Source organism: Gallinula chloropus (assembly GCF_964237585.1).
Source record: "Gallinula chloropus genome assembly, chromosome: 10".
NCBI classification, from domain to species: Eukaryota; Metazoa; Chordata; class Aves; order Gruiformes; family Rallidae; genus Gallinula; species Gallinula chloropus.
In genome coordinates this window covers 17822129-17837806 of record NC_140095.1, presented here as the reverse complement: position 1 = coordinate 17837806, position 15678 = coordinate 17822129, and positions in this window count along the sequence as shown.

Here is a 15678-nt window from a genome sequence, read left to right as displayed (position 1 = left end):
CACAGAAGTACATTCTTGGTGAGCCTAGTTGGGAAATCTATTAGCCCAGCCAAGCAAATACAGACTAAGGACTGCTTTTGTGAAAGTATGGGGAAGGAGTGATAATTAAACCTATGCACTGTAATTGGACACCCCTGCAACGTTCAGCAGCTGCTGTCTGGATATTTTCCAGTTGACAAACCAGTTGACTACTATCCTATTGCAACAAATATTCCCCTTTAGTGAAAGCCTCAGCCCAGTGAAGGTTAGAGACAGTTTTGGAGCACACTCAAGTTCATGTTTGCTTAGACCTGATTTTTGGTCAAGTATCTTTACTTTGAATTTAGTTGCTGGGGCTTTGCCACTCCCTCTGTCAGGTTCATCCACTTGCCTATCTTCGAGTAGAACACCATGGCAAGAAGTGGAATGCCTGAGTCATTCTGGTTTTGGATGGTCTCTTTCCCTGGTCATCATTTCAGCTCTCACTCCCAGCTTGGTACAGTGATACTACCAATATGGCACAGAAACTTCCCTCATATCTTCTGGTCCTTGGGAATTACTAGGAACAAGAAACCCCAAGGCCTACAAACTAATGGAGATCAAGTACATATATCTTCATGGGGGTTTTTTTGAAGAGAGGAAGAGAGCAAGAGTGCATGTGATTTGTTGCTACTCTTTGGCCATATCTTTCACAGTCCTCTAGACTTCACAGAAGGAAACTCAGAAGACTAAAACTATACAGAGCTGCATGTAATCTCCTCCCAGACCACCCCCAAACAAGAACACTCCTAGATCCCATCAGCAAGCAGGAAAAAAATCACTGCCAAACACAAATGCACTTCAATGCCAGTACCATGACCATTGCAGCGGCTACCTCAAAGTCACTGTGACCTCAGACAGATCCCTCTGGGATATATGCCCATATTGTTGCTGAAGGTAATAAGCTTACACATTTTAGCAGCAATCCAGACAGCATTTCCTGCCCCTGGCACTGACTTGGTAGCTCAGAGAAACTTGTTTTGTCACAGAGTGTTCTGCCATGACCTGCAAGGATGCTTGTTACAGGGAAATGAAAAGGTCACAAATATTCCCCTTACATCACCAAGGAGATGTGATTATTTAACAGAGCAAAGTGGGGTGGGCAGCACTGCACACTTGAGAACATTATCAGCAGGGATGAGGAAGGAAATGGGTGCACAGGTGAACCCTGGGGTGGGAACCTGCCATCTTCTCACTTAATCTTTAAGACTTCACATACAGCAGACGGGGGCTCAGCCATTCCAGAAAGCTAATTATTCTGGAAGGCACCTCTCTAATCATTTGACAAAAAGCCTGTGATGCATGTTGAGGATAATTATCACTTGGTCTGTGTCCTTAAAAGTCTCTCACAAATGTCAGCCCTGTCAGATGAAGAAGAGGCATTGAGAATCCTGATTTCAAAATGCACTGGGAAAGCAGCAGCCATTTCCACATCTGTTAGAATAGTGCATATTAATGCATTTCGTTTGTGCAGGGGTATTTTTAGGTTTCAGAATTATGTAAATTGTTCTCCAAATTACACACAGTCCTGAGATAGCAGCTAGTAGCAGTTGCAGCTGTCAGTATCATATGATGTTGAGTACCCAGCAAGTTGCAGGAGAGAGTGCAGAAATGGTTCTGGGCATCACCACCCCCCAAATATCTGCTAATGGATAGGCAAATCACATACAGCACTGACAGACCTGAGATAAGGAGGGAGACAGCACTGAAAATGGGCCTCTCCTCATGTCTTTCCATGGGACTTCTCACCGGTGGTGTTATTAGCCTTGCTGCTTCTCTGTGACTCAGAGGGTATTGGATGCCATTACCAATATGAACTAGAATGGACAGTTTTATTATCAAGGTCAACAGTGCCATTAAAATACTTCCAGGCATCAATCCTCCACTCCTAATAGAAAGCAACACAAAATAAATTAGCTGACCACTTAACCAGCTGGTAGAGGCAGAAGAAGGACTGGACAGAATGGCAGGTTTATTTCCTCTGTTTGTTTTCCAGGAGGGAAATCTTTGGAAGTTATAAATCTGTCTGTCCTACAGACAGAGCCCTGGGACCCTAAGCACTAAGGGCATTGTTGCAGAATTTTCCTGAGAAATTTGTCTACAATGGATTTTTCATGGGACTGATGGAGCTTGCACTCTTGAAGGAATTGCCTGGTGTTTGCCTGCAAAGACAGTATCTTTGTACACAACCATTAATGAGACTTTGCCTTGCTCCATCACCCAGAGCTGGAAACTGAGGCACAGGGTGATGGTTTGCCCAAATTCACCCCAAGAGGTCTGTAGCTGAACCGAGAACCCAGACTTCCTGAGTGCCAGTCTAGTGTTTAAGAGTTGATGAAGGGAAAAGTCACACTTTCCTGGCTTATGAAAATAGATTTAATAATTACAGATTTTTTTTCTGGTGATGATTACCGTTTTCTGTCAAAGCTTTCTATACAACTGGCCTCTACTGAAGAAAGCCACAGTGAAAGAAATGTACATCCCTGATAGAAGATTAGCATTAAATGTGCTTCCTGGTAGAGGTTTAATTCCAGAGAGATCAGATTTATGTTTCCTTGTATGGTGCTTGCTTTTTTTTTTTTAAAGGAGTTTCCTTTTCTTACCAAAACAGCCTGACAGTGCAGTAGGTTCATGTAAATCCTTTCACTTTATGAGACTGTAGGTCAAAGCCTGACTTCTATAAGCCACTGGCATGCTTTTTCAGGCTTACCCTTGCTCTTCTCCTTGAATACCAGCCTAATAATCACTAGTCCTCATGGGCCCTGTGACCTGAGGACCCAGTTAAGCAGGCTGGCTAGGGCTAAGGCACACTTGCTGGGCAGGGAAGCAGGGGCTGGAGCACCAAAGGTCAGGAGGAGCACAGGAACAACGCCCCACAAGCCTGGCAGGACTGCTAGCTGTTGGCTGAAGAGCTTTGGGGAGGCACACACAACCCTCACAGTTTTATTTGATAGTGGCCATTTGTTCCCATTGCTATCTGGTTCCTAGTCATGAGCAATGAAAATGAGTTATCATATTTTTTTTTCCCTTTTTACAAAAAGAAAGCCAGAAAATCCAGCAGCCAAAACCAAACAATAGAAGAGAAATGGATGTAAATCAACAGGAAATATTTTAAGGCTGCAGAGAGAGTGCTATAACGGGGTAAATATGGGCTAGAGGGTCAGGAGCAGCAGATGTTAGGAATGAATGGCATAGACTTACAATGGTTCAGGAGGGATAGGCAGGTTGTCATGATAAGTCTTGTGAATCATTTACTAAATTCTGTTTACAGTGTAAACATTTTGTTCAAGGGCTGCTAAAAAGATTTAAGAGAACTGTGTAAAAACGTTCTCTGCTCCATAAAGTGCTACTGCTTTGCCTTTCTTGCCTGGATAGCAGAATAAATGAGAGCTACAAAAATACTGTTGCAGCTAACATCACGGATCATTTTTCAGTTATTGAAACAACTGATCTGTATATTTCTCTTCTTTGTGATAGAAAGAAATTAAAGGGAGGGGAGAGAGAATACTTTGGAGGGTCCTGAAGTGCTGTGACAAAGGATGGCACTTGGGATCTGCTTGCCTACTTCTGTGGTTTAATTGTACGAAGATGCTTGAGTGTATCATGTGATTGCAAAGCTCATTAGCAAAATTAATTCACTGTGCTCTATTCATTTTTTACAATCCTGACATACAACCATGGAACATTTTGCATCTGGAGCTATTTGAAAACAAAGTTGCTCTTGAAATATTTTTGCTGGTTGATTTTAGAAGAACATAAATCGGATGTTTATGGAAACCACAGATTTTCTCAGTATGGGATCTCCCACACAACACCCTTCATACTGAACAGACAAATCTTACTACACCAAAAGAATGAAGACCACGGGGGCAAAACAGAAGTCTTAAACTTTAGTTCAAAGAAATACATGACTTTGCTGTGGTAACTGATTTGGCACAGAGACATTAGATCATCCACTGATTAGAAGGTGAACAGAAATGTGAAGCCCTGGCTTCCTCTATTCATGTGCTTTGACACCACAAAGTCACACAGATGCTGAAGCTCTAATGAAATGGAAGGCATGTAGCTGGAAAAAAGTTGCCAAAAATCACCAATGGATCCAGACTTTTTCTCAGCTCCAGAACACATGCCTGTAAGATGGCAAACCCACATGGTTATCATAGCTTGTGAGACTTGATTCACCTTTGTTATTACATTAAAAATTTAAATGTCCTCTGCAAAGAGGAAAGGGGGTAGCTACAAAGTTTTGTTGTTGGTGTGAGACCCAAGAAGAATAAGGGTGGTGACAAAACATCCCCTGCCATGCTGAGCAGACATCCAGTCACAGCAATGCAGAAGACTCCTTACCTCAAAGTGGCTTTTTCTATTCATAGTCTAAGATTTGGGTCAAAGGTTTCACTGCCAGGGGTAACTTTTTAAATTGGAAGTCCAAATTCATTCAATCAAGCCTGCAATAAAAGTGGGTGCTGAGCACTCCTGTACAGTGCTACATGGACATATTGCTTCAGGATGGACTATTCTAAACTGTTAACTGATTGAGTTCTCACCCTGTGAAATTTAAAGGGCATTTGCTCCAAAGCCATTAATGTACTATTATGCAAGACACCCCTCCTGCACTTAATTAGCTATTTGTGTGGGCATCTATTTATCTACAGACATGAAGACATAGTCAGACCCTCAGCTGACACAAATGAATCCAGCTCATTTTTTCACCAGTGAAAGACCAGCCCCAGAAGTTGAAGACGCAGACAGCAAACACCCAACTCGTGGGTGGTTCCCAGCCCTTTGCTGTCATTTTCCTGCTTCATGCAGTTCTGTGATCTAATTGCTTTTTCAGGCAATCGTGTTTTAGGGATATTTCTTTTTTTCCTTCTAACAACCCAGATTGCTCCAGAAGAGCCAGTTGTCATGGCTCCCTGCTTTTAAGGCTGCTGCCGCCACTGTTTCTTGACAATAAGAGGAACTGAGGACCAAAGTAGACAGAGGGGAAAAAAAACAAACCCTAATTATAGCCCAGACTGCCTTTCTCTCTCTCTAAGGTGAAAGGGAATGTAAATTATCATTCCTGGATATAAAATCAAATAGAATTACTTATCTCTTGAAATCCCTGCTGATCTGGCCACCTCACAGTTAAGCAACATGCTGCCTCATTATTCCAATGACATACTGCTGCAGGAGAAGAAACTCCCAGGCAGCGCAATAAACCAGCAAAAATACAGGAGATGGTTCACAATCTCCCAGGAAGATTTCCATATTTTCCATATTTTTCTTTCAAATTAAAACATACCTGTGGCACCTTTCCCCTGGATCCCGAACAAGCTTTTTATTTAGGGAAAAATATGAGCAAATAACCCTTTGAACATCAAAAAAAAATCAGGGTAGAATAGGGTCAGAGTGTGGGTAGGGAAAGCCTGCATCAGGATTACCAGCTCCTTGATTAGGGTGTCTTCTAGAGAGATCTGGAACCTTCCCGTTCTCTTGCTGCATTTTAGACACCAAAATATCTCTAACTTTGATGGAGAAGGAGGGTCAGTATTGCATGCTCACATGATGGAATAAAACCATTACTAATCTGTGTCTTTCACTGCATTATCAATTTATTAAAGTATTTTATACTTTTATATATTGCCAAAGGAACAGACAAGCACCTTTGGGGATGTGCAAACACACCACCTGCCCCTTACTGCTCTTTGAGCCAGTGGCAATTAGGAACAACTGAAGGACTAGGACACTCCAGCCTGGAAAAAGGCAGTTGAGGGTTGATGCAATATGCTCGTGAGGGGTCTGGAGAGGGTGAACGGGGAACATACGTTAAACAAAACACATGTCTGTGCCTTGTCAATACGTGTCGATGAGTGTGGAAGCTTTGGTGGGACCCAAGGCAAAAGCTGACATTAGGGCAGCTTGGTGTGAGGGAGAAAAACCCACGGCCATGTATGACAGAGCTGCGAGAGACAGGACTCTCCAGGGGAGCTGTGATTTAGACCTCATTGAAAGCATTAGCAAGTGGTTGGGAAAAACAGAAGACAGCACACACTGCAATGGATTTCGTGACATTTCTATTGCAGGGTTGGGAACAAGGCACCAAAGGATTCAGTGTATCATAAACTGTAAACATGAAATACAGGAGGGGAGCTGCAGCCTCAAAACACAAAGCAACCCTCCCTAGGAGCATTGAGTCACCGTTTCAAACCCACAGAAAATAAATCTCCTCTTCAGCCACGGCTTACAAACTGGAGGAGAGATGAGGGAGTGCACACCCGGGTTACTGCAGCCCCTCTGATGGAAGTAGGTTAACACGTGCTCACAGGCTGACATTTCCCCACTGCAGCCCTGCCTGTCCCCTCCCGCAAACAGCCCATGCAGAATGCTTCATAAACCACCTGCAGCAGCGGCTGCACAGCCCACACTGCGACCCAGGCTTTGAGGATACCTCCCCCAGGGACTGCTCTGCACCCCTTGTACTCTCTCAGCTCTTTGAGAGCGATGGAAGTGATTTGCATTAATTGAGCTCAGTGTATCCACCTGACAGATCTCCACGTGCTCAGTGCTGCAGCTTTTTCTTACAGGGACATGTGCAGCAACTTAAGAGGAAACAAGCTTTCCTCTCTCACCCTTTGCAAGATGTACTTTGGAGTCTATCCAAGGCAAAGAATTAAAAATAAGACCTTGAGAAAAGTTCATCAGAGTAGATGGTAACAGTAGGTTTCCCCACCCCAGATTGCAGAGTTGTTCTGCATCCTGCTCCTGAGGCATCTCCAGTCAGCTGCAAAGAAAAGCATTTGCTGCCTTACTCAGGCTGGAAAGATGCTCTGAATAACGTTGTTGTTTCTGGTTAGCCTGTGGGACACACAGTCACATCTGTAAGGGACTTACGCATACACCTGCCCTTGGTGACCAGCCTGCACCTCTGCCAACCACCAGTTTTTAAGTGTGGAATGATTAGATGTGCACATGTGGATATGGACATGCATGGTCACCCAAAGGCATATGCACTGGTACCAATAAAATTACTGGAGAAGAGGGCAGTAGTGACTACCAAACCCTGGTACACTTGGGGTTTTTTCCCTCATTTCTGGTCTCCTACTTCACTGCATGATACACTTTGCCAGCAGCATTAACTGTTCCTTAGCTGTCACCTTAGCACTTTAAACATGACATAGCTCTTAATATGTTGTGCAAAGAGCCTGTTCTTCAGAGTAGATTCACATAGGAAGATCTGATAGAACCTAACATCCTAATTTGTTTTACCTTCTATCAGTCTCAGTCCTTTTGTTTCTAGTGGGTACCTCAAAGAAAACTCAAGAATGAAATTAATTAGCTTCTGCTAATGGGGCTTATCACCTTATCTGTGTAACAGAATCCTATCCATACAAATGAGATGCTGCTCCAAAACTTCTTGGCCACAGCTTGGATAGATGCAGAGCATGAGACAAAAATAACTACTGGTGCTCTGCCCATCAAAAGGACAGACACTGAATAGTCCTTGGGACAGCCTGGCTGTGTAAGCCATCCAGTCAGCTTGAGGCACCAGGAAGTCACACATCCACAAATTCCCTTGCAAAAGATCAGAATGAAGGAAGAAGATGGTCTAAAGAACTGATGCTGTGCAACAAGTGTTTCCATGGAGACTTTCCAGCCCCTTGCAAAGGATGACAGAAACATTCCCTTCCTTGGTAGCAAGTAAACTGTGTATGGAGTTTGTGGGGGCTTACACCTCTCACCAGAGATGGAGCAGCCATGGTAACACAGCTGGTGTTTCTGAGGGAAACATCACCTCTCAAAAGAAAAAAGGTAAGTCACTTATATTAATGCAAAGAGGACACTAGTCAGAGGAGTTTGGGGACCTGGTAAGACGACGATTGGGTGTAAACCATGCAATAAACATAGGCCAAGCCAAGTTTAACCAGGATCTCACCTCCTTTTGCACACCCCATGATCTGGGATCTATCAAAACATAGAGTTTTGCTCCTGGTAAATCTGTGGTGGTATGCAGAATTAAAGCTCCATTTCATAGCTCCCAAAGCAAAACAGTTGAGCACCTGTAACATGGCTGCTGTAACCCCAAAGTGGTTCTTCACACAGTATGATGCCCTTTCATTGGGCATGCATCATGTGGCTGCTTACTCCCCATGGCCTTTCAGTGCAGACAATATATAATTGTGGATATGGCAGGGACATATGAACATGTACCACTGTTAAAAGAGGGGAGGGCAGAATGAAAGAGAAGGATGAAGCCATCCAGAGAACAGGGCTGTTTACCCTGAGACCTCCTTTTGAAAGGTCAGAGTTAATCCCACCCAGTGCATTACAATTCCACATAATGTGCAGAAACTCATCAATCTCGAGGAACCACCAAATGCTCCTGAAAAGGAGAAAGCAGGGAGGGATCTGCCAGGCCCCAGAAGAGGGGTGTGAGACTCCTATGAATGGAGACTAGAAAAATTCCTCTGAGGAAGTGTAAAGAGCTTTTGGAGCCCTTTGGGAAAGGATGTTTGCATGCACATGTAGCCAACAGGGCAGAGAGCAACATTTGTCTCACAAAAAGCAAGAGACCTTGAGAGACCCTGGCAGGTAAGTTCACAGGTTCCCATGCCTCACTACCATGTTTTCACTACAGACAAGAGTTGGCTTTCAAAGGCAAGTTTGAGCTTGCCCAGTTCCATAAAATTTAATGTGATAAAACACAGTTAATCCCGAGGGACAGCAAATACTAGACTTTAAAGAGCCACAGTCTTAAAAATCAACTAACCTTCATTCAAATATATCAGAGAAAGCATTCTTTGGGGGGACTTCTGACCCCTACTTTCCTGGTACAGAATCTTCTGTGAAAAATATATCTGCAGTCCTGAAGTTCAGCATATTATATTTTGTCTTGGCGATAGAAATAACTCCACCTACTCAGCCAATTTCTTACTTATTCCATGCTGCTAGAACACTTCATCTTAAAGACAATTATAGTTTCTCTATATGTCATCATACATTTATGTACATTAACCTTGTGCTAAATTCCAAAGGCTAGAAACAGCCACCTAAATCATGCTAATTAAGACGAATTACTGGAACTCTTTGAAGAACGCTGGGAAAAGCATTTTGCAGCATACCACAATAATTAAAACAAAGCTGAATTCCATAACACTTATTAACTTTTTTAATTCAGCCCTTTACTTCCTCTGGTCTTTTCTGGTTTCCAAAATCTTTTCCCCCCCTTCTCAAGGATGCAATTTAAATGAATTCCCTCAGCGAGGCCTCACCCTCCCAAGAAGCTGATCATTCAGGAAAAGTCAATGGACCAAATTCATCTCCAGGTACAATACCCAAGTTCTGCAGAGCTACGTCATGATGAATACAGCCCAGGTTTGGACGTGTATGCTCCTTAATTTTCTGTCCTCTGTTCTTTACTGGCATCACAAGTAGACTACAAGGAAGCAGGAGCCAGCCCACTGAGATCAAGACAACTCCCCACTGTCAGATTTGTTTCAACTGGCTTCTTCATGACCTCTCTGTGAGGTGATTTGGTGGTGGGTGGAAGGCAAGAATACAGGAACGGTGCAACACCAGAACAAGCAATGCCTTACAGGTCTGTTTCCTCTACTTCAGAGGTTTATAAAGAATGGAGTTAACTCTGATTTGCATGTGCAAATGTCCCCAGGAAGAAGGTTGTAATAATAGGACCACAGAAACATGCATGGAGATGGGACCCACATCTATTTCATCTCTTCATATTATTAAGAAAAAGGAAAAGTCCTTCTGCCCCCAGGCTGCCTGAACACTCCCAGCCTTCAATGAGGGGAAGGGAGCAGCATGAAGGGGACACACCATTTTGAGCTTTACATAGGAAATTCTAAACAGTATGGCTCTGAAGGAAATAAAGCAGCTCTGCAGTGAATCAGTGTGGGACTACCCATACCAAGCATGTAGCAAATTAATTTTCTCCCAGAAAAGGACCCTGTAATTAAGCCTCTATGTCACTTTGCTCTCTTTGCCACATAATCACACTTGAAGTCGCTGCTCTAGAAGTGAACTCTTCCTAGGCCTCTTTCTCAAATGAAAGAAGAAACATATATAAATTATCACCAGAAAGAAGATAATGGATGCTGACTGCTTCCTAAAAGCCATTTTTAAAGTTTTCTTTTCCAAGCAGAAGCTAAAGAGTGGCTAGTGATATTCATTAAACAGTCAGCATCCTCCTCTAAAGAGCTGACGTCAGTCTGCAGTCTAGGACCTGCAATTACCATCCCTTACCACTGAAGTGGATGGCTGCTTAGTTACAGCACAATGTAAAGTCTGAAAGGATCTGGCTGACACCAGCTGCCCTCCCTCCAAACATTTAAAGTGGGAGGTGAAAAATGAGAACTAGTCAAATTTAATAATTTCTTGACCTCCAGAAAACTTTTACCAGGTCATGTGATTTGTCCTGCCAGCTCCCCCCTCTCCCCACTGTGTAATCTCTCTTCATTGCTTGCAGGAAGGAAATTAATACAGTCAATTTCAAGTTAGTTTAGATAAGGATCTGACCTTCTGGATCTGTATCTAGACCTAAAGAGTATTTGAAAGCTGGGCTCATCAACACAGGATGAAAAAGCAAACCTTTCCCTCTGGCTTTTAAATGGTGAGGAAGAGTCCCAGCAAAGCTTCTATGTGGCTGTGAACAGAGTCAGAATTGGAATGGAGTTGCCAAGACCAGTCTGGTGGTGAAGGGATGAACAGGACAAGGTGTGGTGATAGGAAAGCCAAGGCAGCTTATTCCGGGAACACCCACTGCCAGATCCCAAAGGCTGCTGCTAACTGCAACTGCACTTCAGCTGGACCTGTGAGCCTGGCTAGACCCATGCTGTCTCCAGACTTCACAGACAGCCTACAGAGGGCAAGAGCAAGTTTAGCTGTGCTCAAGCAGGGTACAGAAAAACAAAACCACCCACCCCTTCCCACCCCCCACTTCACTGAGCACTGACACTTATTAGCTTGTCCCCCATTTCCAAACTCTCTATGGATCCTTAAGACAGGATCTAATAAGGGACACAGCCCTACGGAGGGCTACAGGCACCTGGTCACATGGTGGGACAGGGAATGACAGGAGCTGGTCACTGTAGGTTACAGCCAGGTGGGCACGTGTTGCAGTGCTGGGAGTACAGAGGGACAGGCAAAGCTGGAGAAGGGACAGAGCCAGGACTGTGAAGGTGACCATGTAAATACCCGTTTCCCAAGGTTTCTGTCATTATGTGACTACAGCCAGGAGCCTTAATCCCTTTTGGCACAGGATAAAACCTTCACCCTCCATTTCTATGTGGATGGTGTTCAGCCTGGGCTGTTAAATGAGCAAGTTGCATGGAAACAGGCTCCAGGGTATAGCGTTGAAAGATGACAAAATATATTGGTTTATAACTGCCAGGGGGTGGGGGCCAGTGTTTTGCATGAGCACTAAATCAGAGGCTGCTGATGACTTTTACCTTACACCTCGCATAATATCACCCATTCCTCTTTTGTGGCACTTTCCACTAATGACTCACATTTGTTTGATGAATATCTAAACTCCATCAGATATTCCTACTCTTGTTCCTTTCAAGCCATCTTACTAACATTTGGTTGCTATTAACTTCAATACATAATAGCCTGGTATTTGTATTCGTTGCACTGAGCCATTCATCATGTATGTTTATTTTTTTGCTTTGTTTTTGAGACAAATACAATTATCCAATTGCTGCAAGGACTTCATTACCTACCTATTCTACATTTTCACTCTTAGGTATACATGTATTTAAACCAAAGTATTGCTCAATACAGAGGAGCATCCTTTTATTCTCTTGATACTCTCAGCAAATCCCACAAACGGCAATAAGGGTATCAAAGAGTTGGAAACTCATGTGGTAGAAATGAAGAAACAAGTGATTGGTACCCACAGACAAACAGAGACCCAACTTCTAAGTTTTTTATATACCTGATGCTGTATGATTACTTGCTAGGATGATCAAAGATACCTGAGCAATGGAGGTGCCAAAGGATGTCTGATGCTTAAGAAATCTCTTTGGACATCTTGCAGATGGTCCACAGTTTGATTATATTGTGTCAGACAGATCCCCAGTGTTTTATATTCAGTAGAGATGACATGAATCACTTAATTCTCCATTGAAATTCAGTATCTGGTGGATGGAAGGCAGAATATAGATTTTCCTTCATGGCATTTCATGAAAAGAAATAAAGAACTCCATAAACCCCTGAAATTACAGGTGGAATGTAACAGTGCAGAATGCAGGCTGGCTAGGACAACTTCATTGCCAGAAACTATGCTATGGGAGACTTAATGGCTTTGCTTTGACAGGACCTTAGCTTCTTGAGTGAACCCAGGGAGAAAGGTGTAAGGAGGTGGTGGTTTTCTGATACTATGGGAACCAGGGCCGTTTTTATCCTGATCAGTCTGAGAACCTAGATAGAGATGAGTCATCCTCTCATTCTGTTGAGCTTCAGAAGGTCACTTAATTAACCACACAGTGACAGAAAGGTCTTGCAGATGGGATTACTGCACACTAAGTGGTGGCCGCTCAAACTGCAGTCACATGGGAGGTGCACTTTGGTAACAAGTAGGCGTAAAAGCTCCTCTCCTCTGTGCCCAACTCCATCAAGAAGTTGCTTCTTAGGAGACCACATTGCTGAAAATGACCCAAGGAAAAGTAGTTTCTTCTTTTTCCTTGACAGGTTATTTTTAGCCTGGATCATTTCAATGACCTGCTTCACAGCACATGTCTATGTAAGGTTGTGCTGCCAAAAACAAGGTGACAGCCACAGCACAGAAGTAGGAACAGGCAAACGTTCTGCTGAGCTGCATCCTCATCTTCCGTACACAGGCATGTCCTTTCCTTAGACATGGGTCACCTCCAGTTCTGCTCAGAGAGATGTGGCACAGTGAAAAGTGCTGGGAAGATGACAACCAGGTTGCATTAATTCAGGTGTTCAGACTGAATCAGAGGTGGGCACATGACTAAGCTTCCTGGGATGATTTATGCCATCTCACAGGGTATTCTGTGGAGACAGGATATATAATAGACTGGGAGGAGGTTGAGTTCAGTGTTTTGTAAAGAGATCTCCTATGTCACAATTTGTATTGTGCTTGAACACTGCTAAGGCATCTGAAAATAATTCAGGGAGTTGGGGAACTGCTGTGTCTGTCAGCTCCTGAAGAGTTGAGTCATGTAGCAGATTCAATCTCTAACTCATATCAACAGCCTAAACAGATGAATTAGGCCAAGCTGATAGTGAGCAGCTCCTGACAGGGCAGCCAACCTGAAGATAACATGCTCATGAAAGCAGAGACACTCACGCAGTTGCTTACTCCAGTATTTCTTGCACAGATCCCAGTGCGACACAGCCTCCTCCTTTTCAGGCTGCATTACACACAACTAGTCTACAAAGGGGCCAGAGACGCGGAGCAGCTCGCAGTGACGCGCAGTGTCATCTGATCACAGAAACAGCAGTCAGGCAAAAGACTATCCCTGAAGGGCTGTGCTGTCTTCCTCAATTTACCCCAGCCACTCACCAGACCACAGATATATGTGAGCTTTATTGCTCACTGTAACCTTGTGAGACAAAGGGTGCCCTTTCTGTTCCAGACACTCCTCTCTCAACCCAGAAGCTTGCTGCAGTGTACTGCAAAGGAGAAGCCTGAGCTCTGGACAAGCTTTTATTCCATTCCCTGGTGCCTGGAAAATGGCACAGATCATGTCCAACATGCTCAAGAAGTGCAAGCACAAACCCTTCACTGCAAATTCACAAAAGAGAATAAAAATCTTCTCATGGCAAAACTCTTCAGATGGAATAATCAAGGTCTTTGCATGTCCCAACACCAACCAGTACAGTACCCACAGCACATCTGCAGATGCCAGTATAACAGTTTGGGGAGTCAAGTTGATCAGCAAGGAGCTTTGAAGACAAACTTGTGACACTTTGCTGTTTAACTTGCCAGTAGCCTTCTGCTGGCAGAAAAAGAGTGAATGGAAATGGTTGAGCCACATGAGCTGTGAGAGCCAAAGGGTGCCCCCAAGTTTCAGTCTTTGTCCCAGAAAAGTCTACAGTCCCTGTGCCTCTGAGGCAAAAAAAAATCTTCCAAGTATTGTACTAAACCTCCAGGTTTTCAGATTTTCTCTCTTCTCCCTTGTTACTGGAATTCACAAAACTGCTGAAATTATTGTAATCTTTCAATTGCTATTCTTCCTCATTTATCTTTTAATTTATAGCTTTCTCCATGCAGAGTCTTATTTCAATCACTTTTTTATCCTTCCAGCTTCAGAATGTTTTGCAGATTTTAAATCTTTTCTTTTTATTTGATCAGCATCTTCCCATTCTATATTTGTGCTTGCAAACACAGACACCTGCACACACACCCACACTGGCTGACTCAATCTTTGTTTTGTTTTCTGGGTTCATTTCACACTTTCATTTGTTTCTCACCCTTCTTCAGTCCCTTTTCATTTATCCTTTTTATTGCTGGAGACTTAATTTTGTTGCTCATTTAGTATGTGACTCCTAGCTATTCCATATCTCAGACTCCCCTCTCTCTCAAAGACTTGTTTATCTCTACATGTTTCAGTTTATCCCTTCTTTTTCCTTCTCTGATGCAAGTACAGTGACTTCATTTTCTCCCCATTTCTTATTGCTTCGTGTTTCTGAGGACACATCACATTGATGCCCTTTCTTGCTAGAATAAGCACAGAACAGCCTGTCCTAACAACATATTAGAAATTTCATGAAAGCAATAGTATTGTTGGTATTTATATCGATTTATCTCTGGGTGCATGTGATAGTCAGCACAAGGATGTAGGAAGATGGCACATCAAGCTGTGATACTTGCACTACCGTTGCATTCATTTTCAGTAGTCCTCACAGGGTGGAAGAGCAGTTGATATTAAAGTGTCCCATTCACTTACACTTGCCATTCAGCTGCATAGCAACCGCAGAATACCTTTTGCAGACTTATTGAACTATTTTTAGTTCAATTACTTGTTCCCCTGACTCAGACTGCAGGGTAAGTCTGAGCTACCTTTCATGCAGTATGTGCAAATGAACCTCATTGCTCGCACTCATCCTGACCCAAACAGCATGCAGCTTTATACCAGGAAATTATTTTAGCTACTCAGATATAAACTTGCATAGCTGTGTCTAGTGCCTGACATTTTCAGACTAATTTAGTTTCAGTCTTGCTTTCATATCCCAAAGTTTTATCACATGCATATCCTTGTCGCTTCAGTGACAGAAACTACCCGCAGGTTGATTTACCAGCTTGAAGAATGGCTTCTAGCAGAGAAAGCACAGGCCCCTAATGATGGTTTCCCAATATGCTAGTAAAGTAAATCTTTAAAAAGTGAGAGGGAAGGACAGCAGGAGGCTTGTTTATCATCTTGTGGGGCTGAAGAAAGATAAACCTTTTCTCAAACTCTGCAGCAAGAACTCCAAGCATGGTTAAGAGGAGGTCTGGAAGCAAAGCTGCAATAGCTTCTGAACACCACCAAGAACATGACCTGCTCTTGTCACTGGATGGCTGTACTGAAGAGACAAGTGTCTATGCATGTGTATTGTTTCAGTTTAAATTATTCACCATGTTTCCATTTCACTGGATAGAAGGGCTTTTAAGTTGACATCTCAGAATAGCTGGCATCCAGACTTGACATC